General features: G+C 43.2%; 1 protein-coding gene across 1 annotated transcript in view; it reads left to right on the top strand.

The window, feature by feature from the left end:
* Nucleotides 1-23,610, top strand: part of LOC132402724 (calpain-2 catalytic subunit-like) — a 99,624-nt gene that overhangs the window by 5,693 nt on the left and 70,321 nt on the right. The gene's annotated exons all lie outside the window — the stretch shown is intronic.

Genomic DNA, 23,610 nt, shown 5'->3' with positions numbered 1-23,610 from the left:
GATTCCGGATGTCATGGTTCAATGTTCCCTGAAAGAAATTTGGTAAAACATGAGCTATTTCAAGATTGCTGTCTTCTTTCTCAACGGGTATATGATTGGACTGGGTTTCAGAGAATACTACATCTTTGGGTTGCTAGCCAATACTGAAAGAATTAAATACTGATTGTGGAGAAAAGATGAGATGTTCCTCTTTGGGTTTTTGCTTCAGATTTAATGTTTTTTTAAGCAGCCTACTGGCAATAATTTGAAGAAAATCATTTCAATTAAAAATATTGTAGATAGGTATTAGATATGAAAAGCAGATATGAAAGCCAAAGCAACTCACACAAAATGCTGGAGGAACTCAGCAGATCTGTCAGCTTCTATGGAAAGGATTAAAGAGTTGTCATATCAGACTGGACCACCTTCAAGTTGTTTTTTAGTGTGTTAACTGTGCAACAATAAATGAGAGAGGCCTTTCTCCTGTTTTCTTTTGCAGAGTAGGCTTACTTTCAGTTGGTTTTCATCATCCATACTCTAATTCTTGATTGACCAAAATTGGATAGTTGTGCAGAAATGAATGGTAAATAGAACAGTTACAGAAAATACCCATCTTTTCTGCAGTACCTTGATGCCATTTATCTGTCATTTTAAAACAGACTTGCATTGTTTTGTTGTCTTGGTGCAATAGAAATGAAGAAAACATGGATAAGGAAGAATTGCATTTGAACAATCTGTGCAGGGACTGTTCTCTTCAGCAACTCATTTGCAAATAAAATCAATATGTCAAATTTGAATCATTGGTACAGCTGTGAGTTATCTTAATTCATATTTACAAACTGAATAAATTTTAAATATTTACACTGATGGAAATGGTAGGTGGAATGAAATTTGGAAACTTTGGTTACAGCACCTCTTAAGATTTCCTTTGAGATTGCAACAAAAAGGAGCACAGGTGATTTCCCCCCCCCCCCCCACAAAGGTAGAACGTTCCTATGAAACCTTTCTTAAGCTGAAATGGCGTAAAGTGAAGAACCATTAATTTATATGGGAAAAATTTTAGTAAAAGTGAAAATCCTCTTTGTAATGCGAAAACAGGTTACTAATGTAGGTCTTTTGTAAAGTGGTGTAAAGCGAACCTTCGTAAAGCAGGGGACACCTGCACTTGCTGAGTGTAATCATTCTGACCATTAATCAGCCATTTATGTTCATTCCACTTTTATTTTCCTTATTTTACCCCTTGCTTATAGACTGGATTAGCCTTTTCTTGAATGTCCGGTAGAACATTGTTAATTTAAAAAAAAAACTCTATTCATGATAGAAAATATATACAAATAAAGAGACAGTGCAAGAAACTTTTGCATTCATGGATGTTAGATTCAGTAGTGTAAGCTTTTTTTAAAAGTAAAAACTAGCATGGCACCATTCCAGTCATGTGGCCCTTTTCATTGTTGCGAGTCCTCTCCACCCACTCTAGTGCAGTTGCTTAAGGAGTCCATATTGTGATCCTTCCCCACAGGGACTTGGCGTTGGCTGCACTGAGCTTCAGTGCATTGCTTATTCTATGCCTGTCTATTGTATTCCCTTACAGACAGTTTGCTCTGCTGGGAGATCCAGTTTCAGGCAGACCATGGGTTCTCTTTCACTTGAGTTGGTGTCTGTCCAGGTATGTATCCCTGGGATTAGCCTGTAGATCGGAGTGCCTCTGTTATGCAGCTACCGGGGATGAACTGTGACAGTAGTTACACAATCACACACTCTCTTCTCCATAACTATTACTTTTCAGCTTTTGTGGATTTTCAGCATCTCTTTTAGGAAAAAGATGAATTGCTGCTTAGTGGCTAAATGATATATGCATTTAGCCAGGTTAAATTTGACAAAGGGTTCTTGGAAGAAGACAGTATACGAGGCATTGAGGTCTTGGGAAAGACTGGACAATCTTCAACTTGCAGACCTTAATGAACTGCCCTTTCTTACAAATGAACGCTGGGAACACCCTGTAATAATGCAGCCTAATCGATAACTCTGTTGCTACTTTTGGCAGCATGATGTCCAATTCAACCAACAAACTCCTCTTTGGCTTCCACCTTGTTTCATTGGAAAATACTGCCTGTAATTGAGCAATAGTTCAATAATTAGTCCACTAATGTTAAGTTACAGGCCTTAAATACAACTGCCAGTTGTCAGTTATTAGAAGGCGAGAAAAAATCTGCAGATGCTGGAAGTCGAGCAACACCCGGTTTCAGCCCAAAACGTCGACTGTACTCTTTTCCATAGATGCTCCCTGGCCTGCAGAGTTCCTCCAGCGTTTTGTGTGTGTTGCAATTATTTGAAGGCAGTTGACTGCATAAATAGTTGAAGGCAGAGGGTGGGGCTGAGTGAATGTGATACAGCTCTTTGCTTCCAAACCTATGTGTCAACAAAGAGAATAGTAAAACTGGCCTCTAATAATATATTGAGATTGTGCAAAAGGGTGGGTCTTTGCTTAACACACACAAGATATACCTAGTCACTAACACTCCCCATTCAAGATTTGCAAGCGTAACCATGGAATTCACATGCGTACACAAAATAGTCTTCATGCTTGTGTTCTAACTGCAGATCGACTGTTTCAACTGATAGATATTTCAGTTTGAAATGTAAGCCTCCAAGTGTAGCATCAGAGATTGTTGTGTAAGCCTTACAGATTTACTGTGACAGAACCGGTGGACAAGGAACTTGTTGAAAAGAAAGGGGAACCTTTACAGAAACCTGTATATCCCATCCTCTGAGCATTTTCCAAACTAGTCTCATAACTTTAGCTGACAGAAAATGCACATTGGATACTTGTACGAATGTCCCAATTCGTTGGAACAGATTTAGAAACCGGTTAGACAAAGGGAGGGGTTCGTGACATAATCTGCAATGTGGACTGTGTCTGATTATGTTTAAGTAAATCCAGTACTCAAGTAATGGAGCAGCATTTTAATAATTGGTATATTTGTAAATGGTAACCCATTTTGTTCCTCTAAACTACTGACTTGCATTTTGCAGGTGACATAATTTTTCTGCTTTTGCACCAAAATGTATTATTTGGCATTTAGTTTTGTTGGCCCTTATTTTTCAATTACTATGCTCCTGTAAATCCTACTCTATTCTGACTAGTTGACTATTTTTCTCTCATGCATCCCACCCTACTCTCCCCATCCACCCTACAAAAATTTTCTGCAATCTGCTGATGTTTTGTTTTGATTGTTGAATGTAACTCATGAATAGCAGTGCTTCCAGCATGACCAGAAGACATAGGAACAGAATTAGGCCATCCAGCCCAACAAGTCTGCTCCACCATTCCGTCAAGGCTGATCCTGAGTCCCACTCAACCCCATACACGCTCTCTCCCCATATCCTTTGATGCCCTGACCAATCAATTTACACCTTGAATATACCAACAGATTTGGCCTCTACTGCAGTTTGTGGCAGAGCATTCCACAGATTCACTACTCTCTGCTTTAAAAAAAAATCCACCTTCTCTCTGTTCTGAAGGGCACCCCTCAATTTTGAGACTGTGCCCTCTAGTTCAGGATACCCTCACCATGGGAAACAGCTCTCCACATCCACCCTATCTAGTCCTTTCAACATTCAGTGGCTTTCAATGAGAACCCCACCCATTCTTATAAATTCCAGTGATTACAGGCCCAAAGCTGCCAAACGCTCCTCATATTTTAACCCCTTCATTCCCAGAATCATCCTAGTGAACCTCCTCTGGACTCTCTCCAATGACAACACATTCTTTCTGAGATATGGGGCCTAAAATTGTTGACAATACTCCAAGTGCAGCCTGACTAGTCTTATAAATTCTCAGCATTACCTCCTTGCTTTTATATTGTACTCCCCTTGAAATAAATGCCGACTTTGCATTTGCCTTACTTACTACAGACTCAACCTGAAAATTATCCTTCTGGGTGTCTTGCACGAGGACTCCTAAGTCCCTCTGCACCTGTGATGTTTGGAGCTTCTCCCATTCAGATAATAGTCCACACCATTTTACCAAAATGCGTTATCATACATTTCCCAACACTGTATTCCATCTGCTGTTTTTCTGTCCATTCTTCTAATTTGTCTAATCCTGCTGCAATCACATTGCTTCCTCGGCACTACCTACTCCTCCGTCTGGAAACTTTGCCACAAAGCAGTCAATTCCATTATCCAAATCATTGACTAACAATGTGAAAAGTAGTGGTCCCAATATTGACCCCTCGAGGAACACCAATAGAAATTCCCACTCGCTGCCTCCTGCCTGTCAGCCATTCCTCTATCCATGCCAGTATGTTTCCTGTAACACCATAGGATTTTATCCTGTCAAGCAGCCTTATGTTGCACCTTATCAAATGCCTTCTGAAAATCCAATACAGTAAATGATATCCACAGTCTCTCCTTTGTCCACCCTGCTTGTTATTTCCTCGAAGAACTCTAACAGATTTGTCAGGCAAGATTTCCCTTTACAGAAACCAGGTTAACTTTGACTTATTTTATTATTAGTCTCCAAGTACCCCAAAACCTCATCTTTAATAATAGACCCAAACACTTTCCCAACCACTGAGGTTAGGCTAACTGGCCTATAATTTCCTTTCTTTTGCCTTTCTCCCTTAAAGAGTGGGGTGACATTTGCAATCTTCCAGAACTCCAGGACCATGCTGGAAACAATTGATTCTGGTAAGATCATGGCCAATGCATCTGTTATCGCTTCAGCAACCTCTCTCAGAACTCTGGGATGTGGTCCATCTGGCCCAGGTGACTTATTCACTTTAAAACCTTTGAGCTTGCTTAGCACTTTTTCATTTGTAATTGGAATGGTACTCACTCCTGCTCCCTGACTCTTGCAGACCTCTGGCAAATTGCTAGTGTCTTTCATAGTGAAGACAGATGCAAAATACCTATTAAGTTCATCTGCCATTTCCTTGTCCCCCATTACTACCTCACCAGTGTCATTTTCCAGTGGTTCAATATCAACTCTCATCTCCCTTTTACTTGTTATATAACTGAAAAGAACTTCAGTATCCTACTTTACATTATTGGCTAGTTTGCCCTCCGATTTCATCTTTTCCCTTCCTGTAGCTTTCTTAGTTGGATTTTAAAAGCTTCCCCATCATCCAACTTCCCCCTCACTTTTACTATCTTATGCCCTTTCTTCCCATGTCAGCTACAGTTGCCTCCACCTGTTTCTTCTTCTGTAATTCTCTTCTGTAATTTACTTTATTCCATTGCAATATTGATACATGCGACTTGTGCTTCTCCCTCTCAAATTGCAGTTGTGAATTCAATCATATTATTATCACTGTCTCCTAAGGATCCCTTTACATTAAGCTCCCTAATATGATCTGGGTGATTACACAACACCCAATCTAAGATAGCCTTTCCCCTAGTAGGCTCAAGTACAAGCTGCCCTAAAAAGCCATCTCGTAGGCATTCAACAAATTCCCTCTCTTGCGATCTGAAACCAACCTGATTTTCCCAATTCCCTTGCATATTGAAGTCCCCCATTACAATTGTGACATTACCCTTACTATATGCATTTTTTGGCTCCCTTTGCAATCTCAACCCTACATCTTGGCTACTATTTGGAGACCTATATATGATTCTCAATGTTTTTTTTACCCTTGCAGTTTCTTAACTCAACCCACAAAGATTCGACATTCTCTGACTGAATGTCACTTCTTTCTAAAGATGTAATTCTATCTCTTACCAACAGAGCCACACCATCGCCTATGCTTTCCTGCCTGTCCTTTCAATACAAAATATGTCCTTTGACGTTAAGCTCCCAACTATGGCCTTCTTTCAGCCACGACTCAGTGATGCCCACAACGTCATACCAACCAATCTCTAATTGTGCCACGAGTTAGTCCACCTTTTCCGAATGCTATGTGCATTTAAATACAGAACCTTTTGTCCTGTGTCCTTTGCCCTTTTGGATTTTGCTTCTGTGGTACCATGTAACACTCTGCTGTGTCTGACATTTGTACCCAGTCTCTGGCTTGTCCTTCCTTACATTCATATTACATCCATCATCTACTTGTAAGCCTGCTGGCTCATCCTCAACTCTATCATACTGGTTCCCATGCCCCTGCTATATTAATTTAAGCCGCTCCCAACATCTCTGGTAAACCTGCCCACAAGAATATTGATCCCCTCGGATTTCTTCATGGACCATCCTACCCAGTGCAAATGTTTACTGTGTACTCCAGCTCTTTGTTAGCCAGAAGTCCATTCTGCTATAGGTCCACAGTTTCTGTATTTTTAACCTTTATTCCATTAGTATCAATAGAAGAGTTTTTTGGAACTTGCAAGGAACAGAATCTGATTAACCTCTGTGTAGTCTTTAAATTGCTTTCAAATATATATTCAGTTTATAAATATTTTTGGAAATGCCTCTTTTTCTGCTGTAAGCATTCCATCCTTTGCCTTTTTTTGAGAGTTGGGCGGGGTGGAAAGGGTCAAGGTGAAAGCTTTAGCCTGCACCCCTCATTTCTCTCGTGCTAAATGGAATATGTCCTCTTCTTGACATTTTGATTTGCTAACGATTCCTCCCATTCCACTGCTAATTACTGCATTTACTGTTTTAGGATAAGCATTCAGATATTTGTCCTCAATTTTGGCCCACGGGGATCTCTTTCAGATCCTATTGCCTATGCCTCGTTACCCTTGAGAAAGGTGGTGGTGGAGCTGTGTTGTGGCAGTATGATTTTCAGAGGATAATTAAAAGACACTTGCATTATAATGGGCTTTATAGCTGAACAAAAGGCAGTCCAGGTAGTTGAAATATACTCATCAAAATGCCTTGGATAGTGCTTTCCAAATCCATAACTTCTGCCTACTAGGACAAAGGCAGCAGAAACATGGAACACTAACACTTAAAACAGGTTTCTTTCCGAACCCCACACCATCATGACTTGGATATGTAACACCCTTCGTTGTTGGATCTAAATCCTGGAACTCCCGCATAAACAACATTGTGAGTTTACCAGCATTTCAAGGACTGCAACTCTTGGGATTGGGCAGTGCAATGCTGACTCAGTCTGTGAAGCGGAGTGACTTTTATTTAAAAAGAAATTCCTTTCCTTGAAGGATATTTGAACCAATGCCATCATTGCTACAGATGCTAACATTTTGTTGATTGAATTGACTGTATTTCTTACATACTTCACATACATGAGGAGTAAAAATCTTTACGTTATGCCTCCATCTTAATGTGCAATCAGAGTAATTTACAATAAACAGAACAGTCAAGGTAACATAGAAATACACTCAAATCAGTGTGAGTTCATCAGTCTGATGGCCTGGTGGAAGAAGTTGTCCTGGAGCCTGGTGGTCATGACTTTTATGCTGTGGTATCATTTCCCAGATGGTAGCAGCTGGAATAGATTGTGGTTGGGGTGACTCTGGTCCCTAATGATCCTTCGGGCCCTTTTCTCACATCTGTCTTTGTAAATACTCTGAATCATGGGAAGTTCACAACTACAGATGCACTGGGCTGTCTGCACCACCCTCTGCAGAGTCCTGCGATTAAGGGAGGTACAGTTCCTATACCAGGCAGTGATGCAGCCAGTCAGGATGCTCTCAATTGAGCCCCTGTAGAAAGTTCTTAGGATTTGGGGGCCCACACCAAACTTCCTCAACTGTCTGAGGTGAAAGAGGTGCTGTTGTGCCTTTTTCACCACACAGCTGGTGTGTACAGACCACGTGAGGTCCTCAGTGATGTGGATGCTGATGAACTTAAAGATGTTTACCCCAGATCCATTGACATCAATAGGGGTTAGATGGTCTCTTTTCCTCCTGGAATCCACAACCAGCTCCTTTGTTTTTGCAACAGTGAGGAAGAGGTTGTTTTGTTGACACCACTGTGTCAGAGAAATTACTTGTTCCCTGTAGGCCACCTTGCTATTATTTGAGATGAGGCCAATCAATGTAGTATCATCGGCAAATTTAATTAGCAGATTAGAGCTGTGGGTGGTCACCCACTCATGAATATACAGGGAGTAAAGGTGGGGACATAGTACACAGCCCTGAAGGGCTCCTGTATTGAGGATCAGAGGTGAGGGAGCCCACTCTTACCATCTGCTGGCAATCTGACAGGAAGTCCAGGATCGAGCTGCACAAGGCACGGTCAAGGCCAAAGTTTCTGAGCTTCCTGTCGAGCCTGGATGGGATTATGGTGTTGAATGCTGAACTGTAGTCCAAAAACAGCATTCTCACAGAAGCATCCTTCTCTAGGTGTGTAAGGAAGATATGCAGAGCAGTGGCTATTGCGTTGTCTGTTGATTGGGTAATAGAATTTAAAGCAACACCTACAACACACTGGAGGAACTCAGCAGGTCGGGCAGCATCCGTGGAAATGAGCAGTCAACGTTTCGGGCTGAGACCCTTCGTCAGAACAAGAGGGAGGGGGCAGGGGCCCTATAAAGAAGGTGGTGGGGAGGGTGAAAAACCAGTAAGGGGAAAGATCAAGGGGTGGGGGAGGGGAAGCAGGGAGGGGATAGGCAAGAAAGGTGAAGAAGGAATGTAAGGGGAAAGCACTATGGGTAGTAGAAGAAGGCAGAATCATGAGAGAGGTGATAGCCAGCTGGAGGATGAGGCAGAGTGAAACTAGGATGGGGGAAGGGAGGGGGAGAGAATTAGCATAAATTGGAGAATTACCAGCATGGAGCACCTACCAGCCTTCTCCTTTCCACCCTCCCCCACCTTCTTTATAGGGCCCCTGCCCCCTCCCTCTTCAGTCCTGACGAAGGGTCTCGGCCCGAAACATTGACTGCCTGTTTCCACGGATGCTGCCCGACCTGCCAAGTTCCTCCAGTGTGTTGTGCTTGTTGCTTTGACCCCAGCATCTGCAGTGTACTTTGTGTTTATAATGGAAACATAGAAAATAGGTGCAGGAGTAGGCCATTCAGCCCTTTGAGCCTGCACCACCATTCAGTATGATCATGGCTGATCATCCAACTCAGAACCCTGTACCTGCTTTCTCTCCATACCTCCTGATCCCTTTAGCCACAAGGGCCATATCTAACTTCCTCTTAAATATAGCCAATGAACCGGCCTCAACTGTTTCTTGTGGCAGAGAATTCCACAGATTCACCACTCTCTGTGTGAAGAAGTTTTTCCTCATCTCGGTCCTAAAAGGCTTCCCCTTTATCCTTAAACTGTGACCCCTCATTCTGGACTTCCCCAACATCGGAAACAATCTTCCTGCATCTAGCCTGTCCAATCCCTTTAGAATTTTATACGTTTCAATAAGATCCCCCCTCAATCTTCTAAATTCCATTGAGTATAAGCCTAGACGATCCAGTCTTTCTTCATATGAAAGTCCTGCCATCCCAGGAATCAATCTGGTGAACCTTCTTTGTACTCCCTCTATGGCAAGAATGTCTTTCCTCAGATTAGGGGACCAAAACTGCACACAATACTCTAGGTGTGGTCTTACCAAGGCCTTGTACAACTGCAGTAGAACCTCCCTGCTCCTGTACTCAAATCCTTTTGCTATGAATGCCAACATACCATTTGCCTTTTTCACTGCCTGCTGTACCTGCATGCCCACCTTCAATGACTGGTGTACAATGACACCCAGGTCTCATTGCATCTCCCCTTTTCCTAATCGGCCACCGTGCAGATAATGATCTGTTTTCCTGTCCTTGCAACCAAAGTGGATAACCTCACATTTATCCACATTAAATTGCATCTGCCATGAATTTGCCCACTCACCTAACCTATCCAAGTCACCCCGCATCCTCTTAGCATCCTCCTCACAGCTAACACCGCTGCCCAGCTTCATGTCATCCACAAACTTGGAAATGCTGCATTTAATTCCCTCGTCTAAATCATTAATACAACTGGGGTCCCAGCACTGAGCCTTGCGGTACCCCACTAGTCACTGCCTGCCATTCTGAAAAGGTCCCGTTTACTCCCACTCTTTGCTTCCTGTCTGCCAACCAATTCTCTATCCACATCAATACCATACCCCCCAATACCGTGTGCTTTAAGTTTGCACACTAATCTCCTGGGTGGGACCTTGTCAAAAGCCTTTTGAAATTCTAAATATACCACATCCACTGGCTCTCCCCATCCACTCTACTAGTTACATCTTCAAAAAATTCTATAAGATTCGTCAGACATGATTTTCCTTTCACAAACCCATGCTGACTTTTAAATAGAATTTAAACTCTGCTGTGGTTGGGTAAGAACTTAATTTGGTTTATAAACCCAAGACTGTATTACTAGTATGTAACCATCATACCTTTAAGTTAATGAGAACTCTGAACTTCTTTACGTTGAAATAGTGTTTGCCTTTTATCATCTAAATATGAATTGAGGGTCTTTAACATCATGCAAGTTTATTTTTAAGATGAAGTAACTTTGTCTAAACTTAGTAAAGACGTCACCTTTTTAAGATGGTTTATATTCTAATTGTGGTGGAATTCCATGTAGGAACAAAGCTGTATAGAAATGCCCGACAAAATCAGGTTTGTTAAGTTTCATCCCTGCCCATCTTTTGTGTCAAGACAGCTGCTCAAATACTTTGGTGTTGATGACAGTGGAGCTTTCACATGCCTGAGGGAGCTAATGTGCATACAAGGGCCTAGATGGAAATTAGGGTGGGGGAATCTTAAAATGGGATGTGGACTGCTATCTGAGTTCCAGATTTTGAACTATATTTACAATGTTATTTTGTAAAATCCTTTTAGAATACTAGGCTTGCTTTTGAATGTGAAGCTGAAGTTAAATAATTTGCTTCTACATTTTGTCTGATTTACTATTTGGTTTAAACATACCAGTACTTGCGTTGGCTGAGTTAGAACATTGTGGTTTAATGGCCCAATTCAATGGTTTGATTTAATATCAGAGAATGTATACAAGCTGAAGTTCTGATTCTTCCAGCCATCCGAAAAACAGAAAAAAAACTTCAAAGCATGAAAGACAGAACCATCAGAGCCCCACATGCCCCCACCCCTCCCCATGCACAAGTGGCAGCAACCATCTCCCCCCCCCCTTGCTCCAGCAAAAGCACAGACCCCTATACCCTCACCCACCATGCAAGCAATAGCACAGCCCTGAAATAGACCTTTGTGTGGAGTCAATAAACGCAACATTTCGTTATCTCAGATAGGCTCTCTCTCTCTCTCTCTCTCTCTCTCTCTCTCTCTCTCTCTCTCTCTCTCTCTCTCTCTCTCTCTCTCTCTCTCTCTCTCTCTCTCTCTCTCTCTCTCTCTCTCTCTCTCTCTCTCTCTCGAGAGAGAGAGAGAGAGAGAGAGAGAGAGAGAGAGAGAGAGAGAGAGAGAGAGAGAGAGAGAGAGAGAGAGAGACCGTCATCTGACAGCTGCACACAGCATCCACTATCCCAGTGTTTCAGTCACCCACGACACTTCAGTTGGCAAGGAACTGGGTTACCACAGGCTCACACCCTGAAGTTGTACATTATGGAGAACATTAACCCATATTGTGCTTGAGGTGGCCTGTGAAATGTGTATGTACACCCCCCCCCCCCCAACCCAAAACCCAAACTCTATTCCAAGATCACACTTATTCTGCAGCTTTACAGCTCCCAAAGCTCATGGGCTTCATTGCCAGGTAGTCAAGGGGTGGCGACAGTATCTTGGCAACTGGACCCCTTGGCAGACTGGGAGCCAAGGTCTGTGGGTGTACCTTTTGTGCTTGCAATCAACTTTGAATCATAAATTAATTAAAATAGATTTAATATTGAAAATATTAAAACCTATTAAACGCTTAAACATGAATGCAAGATGCACCTGCCCTCACATTTTTTTAAAATAATGATCAGTGAGCTGATTTTAGTGCTTGGGGCTGTGACAGATTGCCTGACATGCTGGGTAAAGAATTGTTAAGAAGGCCAAGTGCAGAGAATATCCTGTCCAACTGATCCTAGAACCTGTGGCAAGTTCTCTAGCCTCTGGCCTTCAATGCAGTGCACAGGTATTAATGTTATGAACGTGCTGAGCTGTGGACAGCAGATCGCCAGTCGTTCTCCTCCAGTGCACAAACAATAAGGACCAATAACCACAGTCATATGAATTTTCTTGTGGCAGACTGCCAGGCTATCTCTCTAATGACTATCATTGTTGTTTCCTTTTAAGAAGGAGGTTGTAATTACGGTATGTCCTCCTCCAAAATAAGGGAAATGAGGCTGTGAACTTGTGACTGAAGCTCCCGTCTGCTGTGTTTTTAGAATGTCAACACAGATACCATCTACTTCCAAGGTTGTGATGTTTGACAATTAATGTAAGGCTTATATACTCACTTGCTAATGGAATGGACTGGATATTCTGTAGTGGGATGGAATTCTTTAAAAGTATTTTTTCCCAGCTGATGCTGGCTGCCTCACTGCCCTTGGTATATTTGTGTCAATCTCTGATTTACTGGATCTGCACAATCATCCATTTTTTTTGGTAATTTTTGTTTGGGCCATAATCTACAGGAATCGGTAGATCTATTTCTTTCTCCTTGAGGCATGATCAGGGCCCCAGACCAAGAATGGCTTGTATTCATGGTTACAACCAGTCTTGACCATTCTGGGAGAAAAGCCAAAAGTCTGCAGAGATGCTAATTATGATGAACCTTGGAAGCCCAATTGCTATGGAGGGTTTGTATCTTTTGTGAATAGGGGTGAGGCATTTTCTTAGAACCTTCTTTGATACTTCATTACAATGTGGCAGACCTATCAGCTGATGTCTATCCTGGTTTACAGAGCAAGGGCATGTTACAGCAAGTAATTCAACCATCAACCCACACTCTAGTGGAATGTGGGAGGACACCTTACACAATCCAAGGAAAACATGTAACACACACAGACACCACCCAAGTTCTACCTACCCCCCGCTGTGCTAGTCAACATTTTTTTTTACAATTATTACTGTTTAGTAGCACGGTTAATGGCTGTAATAGAAAATTAGGCTGTGGTTATTCCAACAAACAGCAGCACCAGACAAGGCACTGGTGATGTTAACAACCTTGTTCAGCTGATGTAATTGAGCAAGGCCAAAACCTGATGTGCTAATCACTCTGAAATTGGGTGTTGGTTATGACAAAGCCATGATTCAAGCTCTTTGTCCAAGGAGTCCCTTGGTGTTTTCCCTATATTCTCTGAGCCAACAATCTCTTTTTCTCAGCCTGGCATTAAAGTTTCCCAAATTGAACAATTTACCTCCCCCTCTCTGGGATTGAGGGGTAGGGTTTTTCTCCCACCAGATTGGAGTAGAGGTCTTTCCTCATTGTAGAGTTTCCAAAGTTGTGGTAACTGTTCTGATGGTAATTTCTAATGGGTTGGAAGGTGATTTAGATGTTCATTCAAGTCAAAGGTCCTCCTAAATATCACCTCCCAGTGACTGAGGACCTGCTCCCCAAACTGCAGTGTGCACACTTAATTTAGAGGGACAACAGAGATGGATCTTCACTGTGTACTCTCAGAGCTACAGAGGACAGCCACCACCATATATCTCATTTTATTATAAACTTCATGAGGTCTTTCCCTTAAGACCGACCATTGTGTATCCTTTTTAAATTCACCTGTCTGCAGAAATTTGCTTTCATCTTGCATCTTCTATGTGAAAGCCATGCTCTTGGATCAAAGGATCAAGATATACCCAATCTCAATTCAGCTGGAGATTGGGCAATGTTGCCTAATTACACTCACACTCTTCTCTGCTTGGTATTTATTTTTCCGTAATTCTGCACTGTACTTCCCACAAGCTTGTCCTTGGAGGGGAGCTTACACTGTGACACAAATTGGAAACTGTTCAACCTACAGCACTTTAGAACCAAGTTCAACCCAACCATGGTCATAATAGTATGCGCACATGGTCAGATGCTGAACTCCTCCAAGTGATTGTCAATTAATTTACTGAAAAATGTGAGAGAATGTCTTGTATTAGCATAGAGGAAAACAAAGGTCCTTCACCAATCACACTCCCCACCCTAACTGTACACTACTGTCTTCAACAAAATGTCCACAATGAGACTCTGGAAAATGTGGGCCATTTTGCATATTTTTGGAGTTACCTCTCAATGAAGGCAGAATTCAGACTACCAATTTGCCAAAGCCTAGCTTAGGAAAAAGTGCATTTGAAGTTTGGGATCTCAAAGTTGGCACAAAACTCATTGTCTGTAGGCAGCAATGATCCCTGCCAGTTTATTTTTTGTCTCTGAGAACTCAACTACCTACAGCATTCTCTTCAACAATAGGAAGGTATTATTAATAATCTCATTACAAGTTTACCCAATACACTAAAAGGATAAATGAGCCAACGTCAGTGTTCTTTCAGGCCAATATCCTCTGCTCCGAAGCCCTAATTATATTCCATCAGCTGCTGTAAACAGGCTGTTGTTTGCATTCCTGGTGTCATGTTCACAGAACAGATGGATTGCTTCAGGTTCTATCAAATCAACAGATTGCCAGTAGATCAAATGTTGAGTTGAGTATCTTCCTGAAACCTCCTTGAGAAACATGAAGCATCAACATTGATTAATGGGAATCACAGGCACATTTTCATTCAAAATCGAGCTGGGTGAGTTCTTTGGTCATTGATTGGGAGTACACAGAAGCTCAATGGCAGGAGGAGTGCACTATCTTCCAGTCTACCCACCTATATTGGCCTTATCAAACAGCCCACTGAACTGGAGCAAGGCAAGTTATCTTTGACTCAGAGGTTCAAAGGCAAAGGCTGCCATTGAGAATGCGTGATTGTAAAAGCCACTGGACTAGAATGAGATATAATTTACTTTCTCAGGTGTGTCACTGAACATGCATCACAGGAACAGGCCATTTGTTGCACAGTATATCTGTGCCAGACATGATGCCAATTCAGACAAATCCAATCTGCTTGCACATGGTGTACCCCATGCCTGTTTCTGGGCATGTCTTTAAATTCCTGTCAAGCATTGCCGTCAATTGTTTTCCCCTGGTCAAAGTTAATCCTCCAAATTACTTTTCATTTAAATACATTATCTAACTAGAAGCACATTGTTTGTAGGAGAATGGTATATGCAAACTGGCAGCTATGTTCGTTCATCGCAATATCGACTGTGCTCAAGTTCTTTAACTACATTAAGTTCCTTTGAGTGTTAAGTGCTTTGAAATGTCCTGAAAATTGATGCTATAGAAATCTGTATTTCTTCTGTTTCAATCCACATTCTAATTTGTATCACATTCTTAACACAAGCATGTAACGTTTCAGCACTTTCTGGTAGGTATGTATCTTTGAGTAATGTGACACTTCTCTAGCCTGTTGCTGGTGAAATGCACATTTACCACAGAATTTACAAATATACAATGCATTCATATTATAATCGTAGAATACTGCAGCAAAGAAATAGGCCCTTCAGCTGTCTGGTCCATTCACACTTTGTCTTCTACCTAGTCCATCTACTTGCACCTGGACGATTGCCCTCCATTCCCCTCCCATTCATGTACCTATCCATTATGAGGGCCAGTATGCCAAAATCTGTCTTCATGACCCTATCTACCTGTGATTATTGATCTGTATTCCCTGGTCCTTTTTTTCTACTGCACCCATCAGAGCCCTACCATTTATGGTTTGAGTCTTACCTTGTTAATTCTTGCCACCTGTGCCATCAGCAAATTTTTAGACGCTGTTTAAGTTATGCCTAGCCACACTGTCATGGGTATAGAGAGTGGGCTAAGTACATATTCTTGAGATGTGCCTGTGTTGACTGTCAGCGAGGAGGATATGTTATTTCCAATCAGCACTGACTTTGATTCACCGATGAGGAAATCAGTCCATTTGCAGAGGGAAGTACAGAAGCCCATGTTTTGTAGTTTGTTAATTAGTACTGAGGGCATTATGGTGTTGAAAACTGAGCTATAAGCAGTGCCTGATATACATATTGCTGTTGTTGAAGTGGTCCAAGGGCGAATGGAGAGCCAGTGAGATTGTATCCGGTGTAGACCTATCGTGGCAGTAGGCAATTGCACTGGGTCTAGCTCCTTGCTTAGGCAGGAGTTAATTCTAGCCATGGCCAACCTTTCAAAGCATTCCATCACAGTAGATGTGAGTGCTACTGGAGGATGGTCATTGAAGCAACTCACCCACTCTTCTTGAGCACTGGTATGATCGATGCCCTTTTGAATCAGTTGGGAACTTCCAACTGTAGCAGGGAGAGATTGAATGTTGTTGTGTTTCTGGTACTGGGAAGCCAGGTGGCCATGAATAACACACGCGAGGCAGGTGCGGAACAAAGGTGCAGCTGTTTATTTTACTTGCAAGTCACCTCTGCAGAACACCCTCTCACATTACATCCACTGTGTAACACACAGGGAAGCTTGACAGCAACCTGCAAGGCTCAAAGTGTGCATGAACTTGTAACATACCCCTCGCCCCTTATTTTAAAGGTTTCTCCCCCTTCCCATCCCCAGACCAGCTGCTGAACTGCCAACATTGAATGGAGTAATCATCAAATTCAACCAACAACAAAAAAGTTTTCTTTTTCTAAACTAGGGAAAGAGGGTAGATGCCTCTGTTCCCAGACTTAACCCTGGGGATTATTCTGCCCCTGAGTGCTGAGAGTTAGTCACGAAACTAGAGATTTACTCTGTCTGGAGGCTGTCTGTTCCTGTGAGGGTACCGGGGACCTGGGGATGATGCCAAAGTCTTTTTGTCTCTTGGCGGTGTTTGTGTAGATTTTGGCTTGGGTCATGCGTGGGAACTCACTGAAGTCTTGAGGGCTTGTTTCATTGTTTGTACAAATCAATCAGCAAGGCAATTAGTGACAGGATGATATGGAGCTGATTTGATGTGCTGAATACAGTTTGCTTCATTAAATAAATTCCTTGAATGCTTCAGAAAGGGATTGTGGGCCATTGCCAAGTTGTTGAGGAAGTGCAAAACAGCTAAAGGTGGAATGTGGCTCCTTAGTGCATTTTTTTCAGATAATGTTCTTCATGATGACGACATCGGGCCATTTGTTATGTGCGTCAACTATGACTAAGAACATGTGGCTTTCTATTGGTCCTGTAAAATCTATGTGAATCCTCTGCCATAGTTCTTCAGGCCATTCCCATGGATGCAATTTGAGGAACATTGCTCACTCACCGACAATGTGGGCATGCTCTGCCTTCACCTTTTGTGCTTTGTGAATGCCTGAGTTGTCGATCACATGGCCCAAATATTCAACTGAAGGTGGAAAGAACCAACATCTGTCTTTCTGGACCCTTGGCTCATATTCCTCGAGTCTTTGTAGTGCAGCGTCCAAGTCTTGTAGGTGCTCCCCTCATTTTTCCCAGTAATGAGTAAGTTCTCCAAATAACATTGCACGCCACTCAGTATCAGATTCATTGCTCGCTGAAAAACTGTGTGAGCCGTGCTGAAGCCCAACAGAAGCCTTCAGTACCTGAAGATTCCTTTGTGAGTCACTGTGCTTACCGGTTCTCTGTGACTCTGACTCCACATGCATTTGCAATTACTCTTGACACAAAATTGTCTTGCTAAATGTTTGTCCTCTGGCCAATCCTGCAAAAAAGGTCATCCATGCAGGGAGAAGTTATTGTTCAGTATAAGAACTGGATTAATGGTTACCCCGAATTCTCCACAAAGCCTTAAAGACATGTCCCTTTTTTAGGACAGGAACCATTGGAATTGCACATTTACCTGCACACATTGATTCCAATATCTTACTCCGAACTAGTCTTTCCAATTCCGTCTCTACTTTTGGTTTGAGGGCAATTGGCATCAGTCTTGCCTTTGGGCACTTAGGTTTTGTGTCGTCAGCCATCTTGACATTGATTCCTTTAATACTGCTCAGTTCTCCATTGAATACTTCTGCATGTTTCTTTAATACCTCTTGTAGACCAGTGCTGTCACCAATCGAGTGCACCTTGTGCCTGTTTGGGTTTAAGCTGCTCCAACCATGATCAGCCCAAAAGCACTGGATAACTACTATCAACAATGTACAGTGGAGGTTTCTTTCTTTGTTCATTAATCTCCCCTCACTGGAACAGCTTCACCAGTGCAAGTCTTTAAAGTCAACCTTCACCCTTCTTAGCTGAGAAGCTGCAATTTCACCTTGTGGGCTGTCTCTGACACCAGCAATACTGCCGCACTCATGTCCACGTGCATCTTCACTGTGGCCCCATCCAATAACTGCCCTTGTCCTGCAACAGATAAAACACGAAAGTTTTTTCAACCATGGAGTGAGAGTCACTCAATCCATCCTCAATATGCTACATCTAGTTCATGTTTATCCTTGGCAACCAAAACAATGCAATAAAGTAAACAGACTTTTAGAAAAAGGGTCTTTTACTTTTACAGGGACATTCAGTATATCCCTTTTTGCCACAGTTTTGGCAATCTAAATCCTTATACCACTATTCTTTGGCTGAATGCTCAGTTTTGCCACAATAGTAACATTGATTGTCAGTAGAAACTATATGAACTTCGGAAGATGCGCTTAATAGTTGTGCTTCTTTAGCTGCCATCTTCATAGATCTACAGTCAATTGCCTTCTGTAATGTTAGTCTGCCCTCTGTAAGTGAATGTATCTGAAATGCCTCACTACGCAGACCACATATGAATCTATCATGTAAGGTATCATTCAGCAACTGCCCAAAATCAGAGTGTTCAAACAATTGCTTCAGCACCACCACAAAATGGGAAGTAGACTCACTTTCCTCTTTATTCTTTCCATGAAATTTAAACCTGTCGGCAACAATGAAAGGTTTAGGTGAAAATAGTGGTCCTTTATGACTAACATTATCCTCATAAGGCTTATCACCAAGCTTAGCAGGTTGCACTAAACTATGTAATAAATTAAACATTTTTGCACCCATCCCAGTCAGTTGAACAAAGGGAACTATGGAGCTATGAGGAAGGAGCTGGCCAAAGTTCAATGGAACAATACCCTAGCAGGGAAGACAGTGGAGCAAAAATGGCAGGTATTTCTGGGAATAATGCAGAAGGTACAGGATCGGTTCATTCCAAAGAGGAAAAAAAGATCCTAAGGGGAGTAAGGGGCGGCCGTGGCTGACAAGGGAAGTAAAGCAGTATAAAAATAAAAGAGAAGAAGTATAACATAGCAAAGATGAGCGGGAAACCGGAGGACTGGGAAGCTTTTAAAGAGCAACAGAAGATAACAAAAAAGGCAATACACCAAGAAAAAATGAGGTACGAAGATAAACTAGCCAAGAATATAAAGGAGGTTAGTAAAAGCTTCTTTAGGTATGTGAATAGCAAAAAATAGTTAAGACCAAAATTGAGCCATTGAAGACAGAAATGGGTGAGTTTATTATGGGGAACAAGGAAATGGCAGACGAGTTGAACAGGTACTTTGGATCTGTCTTCATCAGGGAAGACACAAACAATCTCCCAGATGTAATAGTGGCCAAAGGAACTAGGGTAAAGGATGAATTGAAGGAAATTTATATTAGGCAAAAAACTGTTGGATAGACTGTTGAATCTGAAGGCTGATAAGTCCCCGAGACCTGATGGTCTGCATCCCAGGGTACTTAAAGAGGTGGCTCTAGAAATCGTGGACGCATTGGTAATCATTTTCCAATGTTCTGTAGATTCAGGAACAGTTCCTGCTGATTGGAGGGTGGCTAATGTTGTCCCACTTTTCAAGAAAAGAGGGAGAGAGAAAACAGGGAATTATAGACTGGTTAGCCTGACGTCAATGGTGGGAAAGATGCTGGAGTCAATTATAAAAGAGGAAATTATGACACATTTGGATAGCAATAGAAGGATCAGTCCGAGTCAGCATGGATTTATGAAGGGAAAATCATGCTTGACTAATCTGGAATTTTTTGAGGATGTAACTATGAAAATGGACATGTGAGAGCCAGTGGATGTAGTGTACCTGGACTTCCAGAAAGCTTCTGATAAAGTCCCACATAGCAGATTAGTGGGCAAAATTAGGGAACATGGTATTGGGGGAAGAGTACTGACATGGATTGAAAATTGACTGGCTGACAGGAAACAAAGAGTAGTGATTAACGGGTCCCTTTCGGAATGGCAGGCTGTGACCAGTGGGGAACCGCAAGGTTCGGTGCTGGGACCGCAGCTGTTTACAATATACATTAATGATTTAGATGAAGGGATTAAAAGTAACATTAGCAAATTTGCTGATGACACAAAGCTGGGTGGCAGTGTGAAATGTCAGGAGGATGTTATGAGAATGCAGGGTGACTTGGACAGGTTGGGTGAGTGGGCAAATGTATGGCAGATGCAGTTTAATGTGGATAAATGTGAGGTTATCCACTTGGTGGCAAGAACAGGAAGGCAGATTACTATCTAAATGGAGTCAAATTAGGAAAAGGGGAAGTACAATGAGATCTAGGTGTTCTTGTACATCAGTCAATGAAAGCAAGCATGCAGGTACAGCAGTCAGTGAAGAAAACTAATGGCATGCTGGCTTTTATAACAAGAGGAATTGAGTATAGGAGTAAAGAGGTCCTTCTGCAGCTGTACAGGGCCCTGGTAAGACCACACCTGGAGTATTGTGTGCAGTTTTGGTCTCCAAATTTGAGGAAGGACATTCTTGCTATTGAGGGAGTGCAGCGTAGGTTCACAAGGTTAATTCCCGGAATGGCAGGACTGTCATATGTTGAAAGATTGGAGTGACTGGGCTTGTATACACTGGAATTTAGAAAGATGAGAGGGGATCTGATTGAAGCATATAAGATTATTAAAGGATTGGACACACTGGAGGCAGGAAGCATGTTCCTGCTGATGGGTGAGTCCAGAACTAGAGGCCACAGGTTAAGAATAAGGGGTAGGCCATTTAGAACAGAGATGTGGAAAAACTTTTTCACCCAGAGAGTGGTGGGAATGTGGAATGCTCTGCCCCAGAAGGCAGTGGAGGCCAAGTCTCTGGATGCATTCAAGAGAGAGTTAGATAGAGCTCTTATAGATAGCGGGGTCAAGGGATATGGGGAGAGGGCAGGAACGGGGTTCTGATTGTGTATGATCAGCCATGATCACAGTGAATAGCGGTGCTGGCTAGAAGGGCTGAATGGCTACTCCTGCACCTCCTGTCTATTGTCTAAAAGTTGATATGAATATCACCTGAAGTTTGATTTGCCAGTGCAAAATATTCAAATCCTTTATTATATGAACTCCGTTGCTCTGCCGTTTCATCAGATGGCCCCCATAGTCCTAAACATTGTCACCATTTTCAAGCACAGTGGTGTTCCAGAAAAGTCTAATCTATCTCTCTCTCCCTCTCATTGTTTTATTTAATCATCCTGTCCCCTCTCTCTCACCTCGGAATCTTCACACACTGTTTCCTGCAGCCACTTTCTTTTTGCTCGGCCACATTACACAGCGGTATACTGCCAGCATTGCACGTGGACTTTTTTTTTTGCTGAAGGGAACAAAACAATAAATATCACGTGAGGACTTGTTACTTCGTCGCCATTTGCTACATGTATGGTGCTGGAAAGCTGGGTGGCCGTGAATAACACACGGGAGATGGAGAGGTGAGGGACAAACTTAGTTTGCTTGTAAGTCATTTACACAAACTGCCCTCTCACATTATGTTCAGTATGTAATACACAGGGAAGCTCGACAGCAACCTGTAAGGTTCCAAACACATGTAAGTACAGAACAAATTTGTCCTTGAACACTCCCCCCAGTTGTTTGGCACAGGTTTTCATACCCTCCCAGGTACATCTTTGGGTCTCAGTGCCTTTGAGGGTTTGTCCTCTTGAAGATGTTTTGACATTGGCCTCTGAGACCGATATCACAGGGTTACTGAATGGTGTAAGGATTTGCACAGTTATAGTTTTATTCTTCAAGACTTGCGTAAAAGGTGTTTGGCTCATCAGGGAGATATAAATGGCTATATAATGAGCCAGTTGTCACACTGCACTCACTGTCTCATTGATGCCTCCATCCTCAAAAGTAACTTTACATGTATATGCCTTGGTAGCATTGCCCATGTTGGGCACCTTTGGCTCCCTCACCTGGGGAATTTTCTGGGCTGCAGCTACTCCTATGTGGCTCACTTCACTGTTTGTGGTTCACTGCAGCTGTGGGGAGCTCCAAGGAGAGGAGAGTTCGTCAGCTTCCTTTGACTTCTGGGAGCAAGCTTAAGCACTTGCTATGCAAGTTTTCCCAGAGTTCAGTGACTGTGCCCTTGTCCTCAGTTCCTTATGGTTGTTATAGACGGGCGGTAATGGGGACAAGCTCCCACTAGGTATTAAGTGTTCCCAATGGCGTGTGCTTTAAATAGCCTCTGACACCCAAGTCCAGCTCCTGGCCTGATGCACCATCAATAACTCACTCTGAGACGTAAGGCGAGATATCGGCTTTTATTGACTGAAGAAGGAACCAGCAGTGAGTGACCATCATATTACATCCTGGAGAATGAGGCAGAGGATCAGACCTCGATTGCCTTTATACAGGGGCCTGTGGGAGGAGCCACAGGAGCAGTCAGAAGGGGGCGTGTCCAGACAGGCACATAGTTCACCACATTCACCTCCCCTTTGTTTGAAAGAGTCCCCATGTGGCAAAGTTTCGTACAGGTCAAGTCTATCAGGTGGTCGAATCTGTCGCTGCGATCTACGTAGCACCGGCTGTGATTGCACCGATGCCGGCAACATTGGTGATTGCACAGGAGACGGAGGTTGTGCTGGTTCCAGCTCATGCATGTGCGAGGCACCTGGTATATAAGTGTCATGAGGAGTCCTTGTAGGGCCTGGTGAGCGCGGTGTCACCTCGTGTACAGGGTTCATAGTTACTGGAGAGTGTTCAGGGTAGTGGTCTGCACCACCACGGGTGCCAGGTCGCGGAGGGAGACCGTGTCCTCCCGCCCATCAGGTAAGACCATGTAAGCATACTGGGGGTTCGCATGAAGTAGGTGAACCCTCTCGACCAGCGGGGAGTATTTATTGCTCCTCACATGTTTCCGGAGCAGCACTGGCCCCGGGGACATCAGCCAAACTGGTAGAGCAGTCCCAGTGACAGACTTCCTGGGAAAAGAGAATAGGAGTTCGTGAGGCCACCATCCGACCACCTGGGCCCTCCAAGGGCTTGTGCTTGGCTCAATGATCCCCTCCCTGAGCAGCCACTGCACCTCTGACTGAATGAAGGCCCTGTCCCCCGCACTGTACCTCATGCTTTTAGTCGCCACAGGTTTACAGTCGGGGTCAGGTTGGCGAACAGCGGCGGGGGAGGGACCTTGACGGTGGAGAGACTGCAAGTGGTGTCGGTAGCGCAGCTGTCGTGCTGGATGGGATGTGTGTGTCACTGTGTGTTTGTGGTCAATAGTGATGAAGTCCCACAGAACTGAGGATTCCGGACAGTGAGTGGTGGGAGGGGCCCGTCATATACCATAGTCACACTTTCGAGACGGCTCTGGAAGTCCAGCCCCAATAGCACAGGTGCGCACAGATTAGGCATGACCAGTAGCGCAAAGTTCCGATATTCTGTGCCTTGCACCACCAATGTCGCTACACAACCCACCCGGATGTCTGTGGAATGCGACCCAGAAACCAAATGGATCTTCTGACTTACTGGCCGTGTTGTGAGTCCACAGCGTTGCACTGTGTCCGGGTGAATAAAACTCTTAGCGCTGCCCATGTCAAACAGGCATCTAGTCCTGTGCCCCTCCACCTGGATGTCCATCATGGACCTTGCAAGC

This window comes from Hypanus sabinus, chromosome 12 (genome assembly GCF_030144855.1).
Source record: "Hypanus sabinus isolate sHypSab1 chromosome 12, sHypSab1.hap1, whole genome shotgun sequence".
Taxonomy (NCBI): Eukaryota; Metazoa; Chordata; class Chondrichthyes; order Myliobatiformes; family Dasyatidae; genus Hypanus; species Hypanus sabinus.
This window is presented reverse-complemented; position numbering and strand designations above follow the sequence as displayed.